The sequence below is a fragment of the Chelonia mydas genome, chromosome 10, assembly GCF_015237465.2.
Source record: "Chelonia mydas isolate rCheMyd1 chromosome 10, rCheMyd1.pri.v2, whole genome shotgun sequence".
Classification (NCBI taxonomy): Eukaryota; Metazoa; Chordata; order Testudines; family Cheloniidae; genus Chelonia; species Chelonia mydas.
The window spans coordinates 18,666,229-18,678,431 of NC_051250.2; the positions used below are offsets into that span (position 1 = coordinate 18,666,229).

The 12,203-nt window shown below is 39.7% G+C and overlaps 1 protein-coding gene across 1 annotated transcript in view; it reads right to left on the bottom strand.

Moving 5' to 3' along the window:
• The window catches only part of XYLT1 (xylosyltransferase 1), a 310,150-nt gene that overhangs the window by 149,238 nt on the left and 148,709 nt on the right, over window positions 1-12,203 (bottom strand). The window lies entirely within an intron of this gene.

Sequence of the window (12,203 nt, forward strand, 5' to 3'; positions counted from 1 at the left end):
TCTAGAAAGAGAAACAAAAGATTTGTCACACCAAATCAGCATATTTGGTTAACAAGTTCAGTTTCCACCTCCAGTTCTGGCCAATACTTGATGATTCACAGAAAAGGGGGTTGGAAAACACAACAAACTTGGCTGGCTGTACAATGGGATACATGGGGGAACCACTTCCATCATAACGTGTGCAGAAATCAGCTTACAACCCATGTATTGATCTTTAATTACTCCATATGAATATGCAAACCTGCCAATAAACCAGTCCTTATCTAAATCTGTGACTGACTTCAATTGTTAGTCATAAAATTATCCAGTCCCTTAGAGCTCAAAGTGTGACTGATACACTAAGCAAATTCAGTGAAATTCTACAATGTATGATGGGCGTTTCCCCCTCACAATTGGCATGAGACAGCAAGTTTCTCTTCTTCCTCCTAATGTTCTATTGCAACATTCATACAAACATTCTCCAGAAGTGAATAAGTGTTGTAGGTAGCAAAAATGAATTTACATTCAGATATCCATTTTTTTTCTCATCAAGCTGGTTAGTAAAACACAGCTGCCAAATTCTGCACAGCTCCACCGCTGACATTTATGCAAGCTACTGCATGAGTAGCAGTGAGAGGAAATGCAGAGGGGACATGTGGCCATAGGCCCAGAGTTTTATTTTTCCCTGGGGGTGCTCCACGCCTGCTCTGTCCTGAGGCCCCATCCCAGCTCTGCTCCTTCCCTCACGGCCCCTGCCCTCACTTGGCCTCTTCCTGCCCCACTCCAACCCTTCCGCCAAAGCCCTCGCCTGCTGCTTGCTGCTCTCCTCCCTCCCCCAAGCGCCTCCCTCATCCTCCAAATAGCTGTGGCTGGTGAGTGCTGAGCTCCCACTTTTTTTTTTTTTTTTTTTGTAGTTGGTACTTGAACCCCAGAGCACCCCTGGAGTCAGTGCCTATGCACATGGCTACCTACTCAGTGGGGCCTCTTATCACAGTTTAGCCCTCTGGCTGCTAGCTATGTTACATTTTTCAAGCCCTGTGTCAGAGATGGATAGAGGAGACACTGAGTAGGTGAGGGTGTGCGTGGAATGGGCATAAGGGAGAGATATTGTATGGATGGGGGTGAGAGAATTTTCAAAGGCATAAAGAAGTGAGGTGCCCAACTCCCATGAAAAGTCAATGGCAGTTAGGTACCTAACTCCCCTGTGTTTCTTTGAAAATCTCTCCCAGGAAGCACGGTATTTTGATTAAGAAACAGGATATATATATTCATATGAGAGAGGGGAGGACTGTGCATGTCAGAGAAAGACTATGGGGGTAATGAGGGAAGGTGGGGTATAAAAGGGTTAAGAAACGAGTGGAAACAAACACCTGAGAGAAAAGATGATCTATTCCTTGAAAGAAAAACAAGAAAAAGGGGAGTGAATGGAGAAAAAGCTAGGACAATAGTGAGGGAACCACAGGACTTACTTACATGTTTAATAAACTGATTAAATGGGAAATTGATTGACAATACTTCAGTTAAACACACAGAACAACTGCTTTATTCCTTTAGCGTGCAGGGGGTGTGGCTGAGTAGATATTTCTCACCATAATAAGTACTGGCCCTCAAGCTAGTAGATGAGGAATACATTTTTTAGGCCCCAAGAACAGACAATGTCTCCCTTTATTAATGCTACCAACAGCCAGAGGACGTGGTGGAAAACTGGTATGAAACTAACTTCAGGAATACATACTGACTTTTGTGTAGGCTTCTCCAAATTTTCTTGTCACTTCTGGTAGGTCTAATAAAACAGAGTCAGTTTGTCCAGTGATGACATCCACTAACAATAATGAATGATGGTAATAATTCTTGGTGGTAATAATCACATTTCATAGTCAAAGCACTTTACAAATGTTAGCTAATTATTTCTCACACCTCCTCCCTGAGGAAGCAGATTATTATTCCTGTTTTACAGAGTGGGGGTGTAGAAGGAGGAATGAGATAACAACTTGCCCAAGGACATACAGTGATTCAATATCAAAGCAAAGCCAGGCTTAGACCTCAGCGGTAACCGGCTCCCAACCTGTGTTCAGACCATGCCTCCAGCACATGACCCAACAAGAAAAGAAGCAAGCAGCAAATAGAACAAGAGAAATGTAAAAAATATAAAGCTCATTAACATTATACCAAAAAGACATCTCTATTGAACTGATACTGCTTTGACAAATTGGCTATTATTTCATATGTTTGATAGTTGTCATGTTTCCTTTATTCTTACCAATCGCTATAACCTTAGGATAGTTATGCTCATTAAAATAAAATAAGTCAAAATATTCAATGTACTTATTGTAATGATCTTGCATTTGTATGTTTGTGCAGTAGCTCAGAAACTCTAATTGTTCTACTGTTACATTACCTCTAAGCTGTTGCTGGAATCCTTATTTATTCTCATGAAATAATTAAATACAATAATGTCCTCCATTCTCATTCGACCTTAGGCATGTTTAGAGCAAATTCCAGATCAGGCACAAATAGGAAAACTGCAATAATTGTTCTGTGATATGGATCGCACTGTAGTGGGATCTGAATTTTAAAAAAACCAAACCCATTTTAGAAAATGTCACTCACTATTCCCAGTCTTATCAGAGGATTTTCCACTGCCTCTAGTCTAGAATTTAAATGGCAGGAATGGCTACTACATTTATCTGCTTAGACAAAAAAGCACAAAGACAGTTGCATGTACATTTTAACTTTTAACGCTCAGTTAAATCAGGTTATCATCAGTGAAACATTAGTTACATGGGTGGTTTAAATTATCCAGGTTACAAAGATCTGGAGAATGAACACTGAGTTAGATATTACACATTACAGATTACATATTCAAAATATAGTGTGCTTGTTGCATGCCTTAAATAAGGCAAATGGCATGTTCTGGTGCAAGTGGGAACACAGAGAGGCACTTGTGGGTATCGCACAAGTAAGTAGATGTGATATGGAGGAGTCAGTGTTACTCCTGGGCATAGGCAAGACCTATAGCATTGGGGCCACCTAGTTCAACAGACTTATAGGTGGCCTAAATGAGGAACTAACCATTTTGAGGCTCTTCTAAATTATGCAGAAGGCCAGCCCAGGCCAGCTATCAGAAGGTGTAGGAATTAGATAAGGAATTAGATAGGTAGGTTAAAGCCAACTTTGCCCTCACTTCTCAGCAGTACCAGGTAGCCTCCAGGCAGAGCTAAGGATCTAGGCTTATTAGCTCCATTTTACAAATGAGTAAAGTGAATTTTAGGGCAGTTAAATGACTTGCTTATGATCACACAAGCCTGTGGCTGAGCTGGGGACAGATGACCCATAGCCCTATTCGTTACCTGCAAGACCATCCATCCATTTTGAAACTGCTAGTTAAAACTCTTTGAAAATTCACTAATTACTAAACTAGCATTTGCAGAAAATACCCAGTTGGCAGCAGAACTGGTTGCACACATTTGTGAAAGTAAACAGTGGGATTTTCATCACTCATGACCTGTTAGTTTTATCCCTTAACAATACAACACATGATACTAATTATTCCAACAAAATAAATCCTCACCATCCCTCCCCCTATGCACACCAATTTATTCTCTATATGTAGCTCTTAAACTTTAGGGAGTTAAGAACGAGGACTACGGGGGGGGGGGGGGGGGGGAGATGGATGTGAAAGAACAAACAAGAACTTTATTTGTTGAGTTTCAACAATACCAGCGTGCAGAAGGTAAACCTACAGGGAAGCCACTTTACAGCAATCAAAAGTATCCCTGAGGTAAGTTTTCATTTTAAATACATTTTAAAGCACTTTTTGCCTATAATTGGAACATTCCATCATTCAACACTTGGGGCCAAAATACCTAGTTCCAGTGATGAGAAAAAAAAATCTGTCTTTTTCATTAAAGTCTTTCAAAGGTCTCTTAAGGCAACTCCAGGATAAGGTATTTCTGTATATCTTGGCAACATCCCATCTTACAGTTTGATTATTTCTAAATGATTGTCTCTAAATTAAAAAACCCACTGAATGCTCTACATTAAAAAGCCCTAATCTGTACAGCAAATAGCAAGTGGGTAAGGAAGAAAGGACAGAGGGATGGGATCGCCAATACCATTTGTCTTGGGAATTTCTGTGTGGGACAATTTTTTTTTGAAGATTACAAATCAGCCTGAACAAAACCCCTGGATGAATACCCCCTTCCCATCCTGAGACTAGGGAAATGTATTTCTGTTTCTGAATTTTTCAACTATCCCATGGTCTATAAAGGACTGACTCTAAGCTCAGACCTAAATATCTCTGGATTTTCATAATGTTGGATCAGGAGCTAAATTTTGTAGCTTGGGCCCATCTGTATTTCAAGTACAGATTTGAACCGTACCACAAATACAACTCTGAGGACCAAGCCCTCAGGTGGTGTAAATCAGCATAGCTCCACTGATCTTAACAGAGCTGTGTTGATTTACACCAGTTGAGGTTCTGGCCCTGAGTGTTTAAATAAAAAAGCTCTTTCGCAGCTAGTGGGTGTTAGCACACAGATACTGCTGGTAGGCAGGTGTGATGAAACCTCAAGAGAAAAAGGAAGACAAACAGAAGATTTATTCTTGTGTCTTTCACTTCTTTAATTATTCCCCCTCCCCCCCCAAGTGTGCTCTCCCCCTGGAATTTGAAGAGAGAAATTTGCCTTACATGCATCAAAGACATATATAAAAAACTACGGCTTGCATTAACTCTTCAACATGAGCTAACAAGTGATATACTGTAAGCTCATTACAACATAGGACTTAGTGTGTCTGCAGAAATACAAATTCTTGAGGGGCAAAGACTCTAACTAAAGCAAAAATTCTATAAATAAAACAATTAACAGTGCTACCTGAAAACTTGAAATGCTGGAAAATAAAATAATACATGACAGATGGCAGACAATGGGCATGATCCTCCAAATTCCAGCCCTTCATGCGGTCACTTCACATCTGTGCAATTTGATTGTAAAATGCTACCTAATCTCCACTCCATTTAATCCTGAAGTCCCTACTCACTCACAGCTCTCACAGAGGTCACTAGTGATTTTGGCTGGCCAGTGGCTGCAGGCTCAGACCAATACATGACGGTGGCGCTCTATGCCAAGTGGCCAGGCAGTGGAAAATCAGGCTCTGTAACTGAAGAGTAAGGCTTCAAGAAGCTGTTGACTACAAATGGTATTCACTGGTAATATGCTAAAGTATAAATGAATGCAACCCAACCTGGTCTTAAGCCATCTGTACGAAGAAGGGTTTTCTTGGCCCATAATGTTGATAATGTTGGACCAACTGCACACTTTATTTCCCAGGGATCTCTTTAATTTTTCACATCAGCACAAAAAGTCATCCCAGAGAACCATCCTCTCGAAAACCAGTCATTTCCCATTAAGATGATACCACAATGTATGTTTTAGTGGGCTCTCTGTTTGAAAATCCATTTTTCTCATCTCTTGCACATCTGTCTGTTTCTTGGCAGCTCCTTCTTTGTCTCTCTTTGCACTTGCAAATCAACTGAAACACTCAACAGATGGAGAGTTATACCAGGGTCTTGAAGCAACCTTATAAATAGAGAGAGCACTACTGATGTTAACAATACAGGATCCTAATTGAAGGAGACAGTGGGATATTTTCCTGCCAATAGCAAAATGTGCTATTCTTTGTTGTTGTAGAGACCTAATCACATTCAGACTACATGCAAAAATATTGTTATAAGTGAGCCCTATCTCTAGCATTGAAAGTAGAATAATTTTCTCTTTCAAGGGTAGACCTTGGGAAGCTGTTCTCAACTCCCACTCTCTTATAAAGTTACCGTATATAGATCAGCTAGTCATTGGCCCAGTAGATCCTTCTGCTCCATTCCTACTATCAGACATGGAGAAACTTGTCTTCTTTTTCCTTCTCCATTATTATTATTGCTTGAAGATGCAACACACACACACACACCGTAAATTAAGCCTTGCACTGAAAATTTCAACTTATAAACTTGAACTCTGTAACCTTTATATTGCATTTAAAACATTCATTTCTTCGTGAGATTCTGCACATACCTTTCTTGCAACCATAAATGATAAATTCATCACCAGAAGGAAGACTTAACACCTGAAGGCAGACAGGTGCTAGCGTTCGTAGCTTAGTAGATAAAACGCCTCATCTTGCCCCCAATTAAGTCAATGGAAGCTTTGCCATTAAATATAGAAAAGCAGGATCAGGCCCAAAGTATCCCATTTATACTTTAAAAGCATCAAGAGTAAACTCTACCAATGGTGTACTTCTATAAAGAAGTTTTTGTAGGTTTTTTCCTCCCTATTCCAAGCATCAAAATGGGCCTCTACATTTCAAATCTAAGGACTAAATTCTGAATTAAATATCCATGCGCATATACCATAGAACCATGCCCAACAGGAGGAGCCTTGAGTGGAAGTCTTCCACACCAATTTTGTCTCCCCTGCGAAACACTCATGGAGAAGCCAATTGGCAAGCATTTGGTGGAAAGAGACAAGGAGGGGTGAGGCCCCCATATTTGTGTGAAGACACCGTGATACAGCAAGAAAACACCTTTTTGTGCAAATTATTCCTACTCTGGGAAAGAACATTCTGTACACAGGGCAGTGCATGGAATTATTGCTCATTAGAATGCTGATTTGTGTTAATACTAAACAATAAAAAATTATCACAAAAATTTTTGTGCCTCAAAGCAGTTTTGTCTGAACTCTGCTGCAAATATATATTCACTGCTACATTCATGGATTTCACTGTACAATCCCCCATCACCTTCATCAGAGAGAGAGAGAGAGAGAGAGAGAGAGAGAGCTAGTTTACAGCACTGTGGCAGTGCTTTAACGCTGCTAGTGAAGACATACCCAGAGAGAGAGAGTGCGCATCATCTGTCTCAGGAGAGAAAGTAAATCATTTGGGATTCTGTGTATGAGTACAGATGCAAAATATTCATACTCTGCGAGAGTCATAATCTGATAGGTTATTAAAATCCATGATGAAACTAAATAGCATTAAAAAAAAAAATCAGCAGTTGCCAACCGTAACATACAATGGCGTGAGAGAAATAGTTTCCCCCCCGTACGTAGAACGGGGAGTAACTTTGTAACAGTCTCTAATGCCAAATGTCGACTTTTTAACAGCACCCTGTTACCACTATCATGGCTCTTGTTTATGAATACAATATCTGATAAGTACATCCGAATCAAATACTTAATTACATGCATAGACAGCTGGCTGACTAATTGACTACGCATTTCTTCAGATATCTTTGTTGGCCTCCATTATATATTTTCACACACAACTTAAGCATACTCAAATGTATATGTGCACTTGCATGCTTAACTTTGAAAATCTAGCCCATATAAATTATGAGCTCATCTTTCAACTATGTCTCTACAGCATGTACCCAATCAGTCAACAATAGACAAGAGGGAGAAGATTATGACTACAAACATTTTGACTAAAAGAAAGTATCAAAGAGAGTTGTGTTCTTAGTAAGATTTCCAGCTGTTGAAAAAACAGCAAATGATACAAAGCTCTTAAGAATTAATTTGTGTCTTTCAGCAGCAGGGTTAAGGGTCTCTGTTCAGAAAGCTCCATTGCTAACCACCTTCCAGAATTAGGCAGTGGGAATATTAATTCCTGTAGTATGCAAGAACCACTACTTTATCATAGCTTTACATTCTAAAGCACTGCAAAGCAACCTGCCATTGGAGATGCAGCCTAACCTATATACACTAACAGAGATATGAATACCATGGTCCAGAACCCCAGATGGTGTAAATCAAAACTGAATCCAGTGAAGCTATGCAGATTTAATCTAATTGAAGATCTAGCCTTATATTTTCACTCCCTCCTTCACCCCTTCACCTCCTCTTTTTAATCAACAATGTATATAATTTATGCAGTTAAAAATGTTCCATGATCTTGCAATTTAGTGGAAATGCAGCACCACAAGATGGCTCCTTTTATAGACTTCAGAAGGTAAGTTAAAGAACATCCTAATAATTTTACAAAAGCACATAATAGGAGCTGTTTTTATTTCGGTAAGGTGTGCATTTCTTTGTGCAGTGCTTTTCTTCCAAACAAAAAAAATGCTACTCTGTCAGGAAAAATAAGTTTCTTGCTGCTGTTTCCTGTATCAGGAAAGTCCTATAAATACTACAAAGATGCACAGACTGTATTCAATCAAATCCTGAATGGCAAATGTTCATGGTCTATTTCTGTGACATGATTGATTTTCCCTGCAGCACGTGCAAAATTTGCTGTCGTTTTACACTGACAGCACATTTTTGTGATTTTTTCCCTTGGTAAAATGTGGCATTGTCTCATGGCAAAAAACAAAACAAAAAACAAACCCCTCACCCCATGACCGCCACCACATACAACTGCCCTTCCCCACAAGCCATACATTATATTACAGGGCTGGGCCCAGGACCTAGAAGTAAAATGAAACTCTCTGGTGTGGAGAACTGCCATTTTTCTATTCACACAGTAAAGCATATGCCAGCAATTGCTGATCATATATCTGAACACTTGCAACTACTGTGAAGTCATGCAGGATAGCACATGTCTATGAGATAAAATGGAAGCCCAAAGTTCCAATCACAATGCTTGTCACTTTTGCCCCAATGACACTGTTACAGTCAAGTTGTTAACTCTGGACAGATGTATACTTCACATGCTGCTACCAGCTATGCGAAGCACTAACTAGTTTTAAAACATACTGAATATATTACATGTCTTCAAGTCACCAGGGCCTGATGAAATGCACCCTAGAATACGCAAGGAGCTGACTGAGGAGATATCGGAGCCATTAGCGTTTATCTTTGAAAAGTCATGGAAGATGGGTGAGATCCAGAAGACTGGAAAAGGGCAAATATAGTGCCAATCTATAAAAAGGGACATAAGGACAACCTGGGGAATTACAGACTGGTCAACTTAACTTCTGTACCCAGAAAGATAATGGAGCAAATAATTAAGCAATCAATTTGCAAACCTCTAGAAGATAATAAGGCGATAAGTAACAGTCATCATGGATTTGTCAAGAACAAATCATGTCAAACCAACCTAATAGCTTTTTTTGACAGGGTAACAAGGCTTGTGGATGGGGGTGGGGGGGGAAGCAGTAGATGTGGTATATCTTGACTTTAGTAAGGCTTTTGATACTGTCTCGCATGACCTTCTCATAAACAAACTAGGGAAATACAACCTAGATGGAACTATGTAAGGTGGGTGCATAACTGGTTGGAAAATCATTCCCAGAGAGTAGTTATCAGTGGCTCACAGTCATGCTGGAAGGGCATAATGAGTATGGTCCCGCAGAGATCAGTTCTGGGTCCAGTACTGTTCAGTATCTTCATCAATGATTTAGATAATGGCATAGAGAATACTTTTATAAAGTTTATGGACGACACGAAGCTGGGAGGGGCTGCAAGTGCTTTTGAGGATAGGATTATAATTCAAAATGATCTGGACAAACTGGAGAAATGGTCTGAAGTAAATAGGATGAAATTCAACAAGGAAAAATGCAAAGTATTCCACTTAGGAAGGAACAATCAGGTGCACACATACAAAATGGGAAATGATTACCTAGGAAGGAGTACTGCAGAAAGGGATCTGGGGGTCACAGTGGAGCACAAGCTAAATATGAGACAACAGCGTAACATCGTTGCAAAAAAACTGAACTTCATTCTGGGATGTATGAGTAGGAGTGTTGTAAGCAAGATGCAAGAAGTAATTCTTCCGCTCTACTCCATGCTGATTAGGCCTCAGCTGGAGTATTGTGTCCAGTTCTGGGTGCCACATCTCTGGAAAAAACAGAAAAAGTCCAGAGAAGAGCAACAAAAATGATGAAAGGTCTAGAAAACATGACCTATGAGGGAAGACTGAAAAAACTGGGTTTGTTTAATCTGGAAAAGAGAAGACAGTTTTCAAGTACATTAAAGGTTGTTTCAAAGAGGACGAAGAAAAATTGCTCTTCTTAACCTCTGAGGATAGGACAAGAAGCAATGGGCTTAAATTGCAGCAAGGGAGGTTTAGGTTGGACATTAGGAAAAACTTCCTAACTATCAAGGTGTTTAACCACTGGAATAAATTGTCTAGGGAGGTTGTAGAATTTCGATCATTGGAGGTTGTTAAGAGTAGGTTAGACAAACACCTGTCAGGGGTGGGTCTAGATAATACTTAATCCTGCCTTGAATGCAGTGGACTGGACTAGATGATCTCTCGAGGTCCCTCCCAGTCCTATGATTTTATGAAATGCCCAACAAAGAACTGGTCTGTTTGCACAATCATTTTTATTTTATCGTTATCCTATGTCCAAGAAGGATTTAAACTGAACTACAAAAGGAGGATAATTAAAAAGCTTCCCCTCTGCTTAATATTAATTATATCTCTGAGACATATTATTTGGTAATGCCAGTAATTATTCAATAATAATACCTTCTTGTTGCCAGAAAAGTCAGAGGATAACACCTTTGCAAACAGGAACTACTACATCAAATCCTTCTTTTTGTACTCTCACCTTCGAGTGGGCTATTTCTTTGTTTAGATCAAAACCTCTCTCATGCACCGAACTACAGAAGTTATGTGTTTTGCTCTTCTGTTCAATGATTAACATCCTTAAAGCCATATGGCTCTAATGAGACTCTAGCACCACAGAGGGATGTTTCAAAAGAGGAAGGAAAAGGTTGTGGATAGTGCCTTATTTCAAATCAGATTCTCTAAACCACTGTAACTGGTAAACGCAAGTGTAGCAAATGTTATTGTGAAGGCATTTCCCTAATGACTATCTTTGTTTCAGTGCAGTGTCCACCTCCGAGCCAGGATAATTGATTGGGGCGCAGTAAACATCAACAGTGAACTGAAGGGATCAGTTTACTTTGGCACAATTCAGCAATGCCCCAGGACTGCCTCCATGTTGTGGCCTGATGGTTTGAAGCCCAATTAAGAATCCAGTATGTTAGCAGAAGCACTCGAGCTTGGTTATCACCACTTTTCAATGCTTTTACTACATGCATTTATGCATGATCAGATCAGTTTCATCAAAACTACAATGCAGCTGTCAAGACTCCACTGTCTGTACCAGTTCCTTGCGTAACAGTCACTACAAGAGCTGCTGACTATTACTGCGATTTTTCCAAGAGAACCTAATTTGATGATTCTCTAAATATCATCTACAGTCACAGCGGCCCTCATTATCCCTTCCAAATGATATGCACATATTGGATTAATCCAGCCTAAGATAACATATCTTCGAATTTGCTAATATCATGTCAGAAATAAAATTCTCCTTGTCCTAAGAAACTTGCTACTTCTTCACATCCGTGTCCTGTAGGAATGATTGCCAAACAAAGATCACCACAAACGCAGAGAAGAACTGGTGGCCATTTCTTAGTAATATCATCCTGGAGATACAACTTGGGTCCATACTCCTTCAGAATACACAAGCAGCCAAGAACACGAAAAGCATGTTCTGTTTCAGCATGGAGTAAAACTCAAAAGATATTTAGTTAGAGCCATCCAGGCACTCTCTGCATTCTCGTGTTATGATACATAGAAAAGGAAGATCATCATCATGATAATGAGAATGACAACACTAATAAATGAAAAACAAAATTACAAGAAGTCAAGTCACAGCGAGAATGTATTAGAGAGAAACAATGCTTCAGATTCTTTCCTTCCTTCTTGTCAAAATAAGTGACTCCATTCTCCTTAGTGATCTAACCTGTCAGCTAGAGCGCTCAGAGTTGACATCCTGTACTCGTTCTTTAGAAGCTTCAGGCATCACACCTGTATACCAGAGACCTGCTAGAGTCCATGGAAGCGGAATGTAATGGATATGAAAAATCTTCTGTGTTGGTTGTAACTATTTTTTGACATTCTTCAAATATTGATTACACATGCTCAGGAGGAAAAAAGGAAAAGGCACTAAATGAAGGAGGAGATCTCACCATTTAAGGCTTGGATGCTGCCATTAGAAAATCCATCCTGGATATAGCAGCCTTCATATTTTCCCCTGTCCTATCGCATCCAAACATTTCAAACTTCAAAAAAACCAACAACAAAACTTTTGTATGGGCCCGTTTTGCATCAGAAAGAATGCAAATATTCTGCAGTTCAATCAGAATGAACAAATTATTTATTTTAGTGGAAGAAATGGTTCACATGCCATAAGATCCTTGGAAACTAGCAGTTCTGGCAGA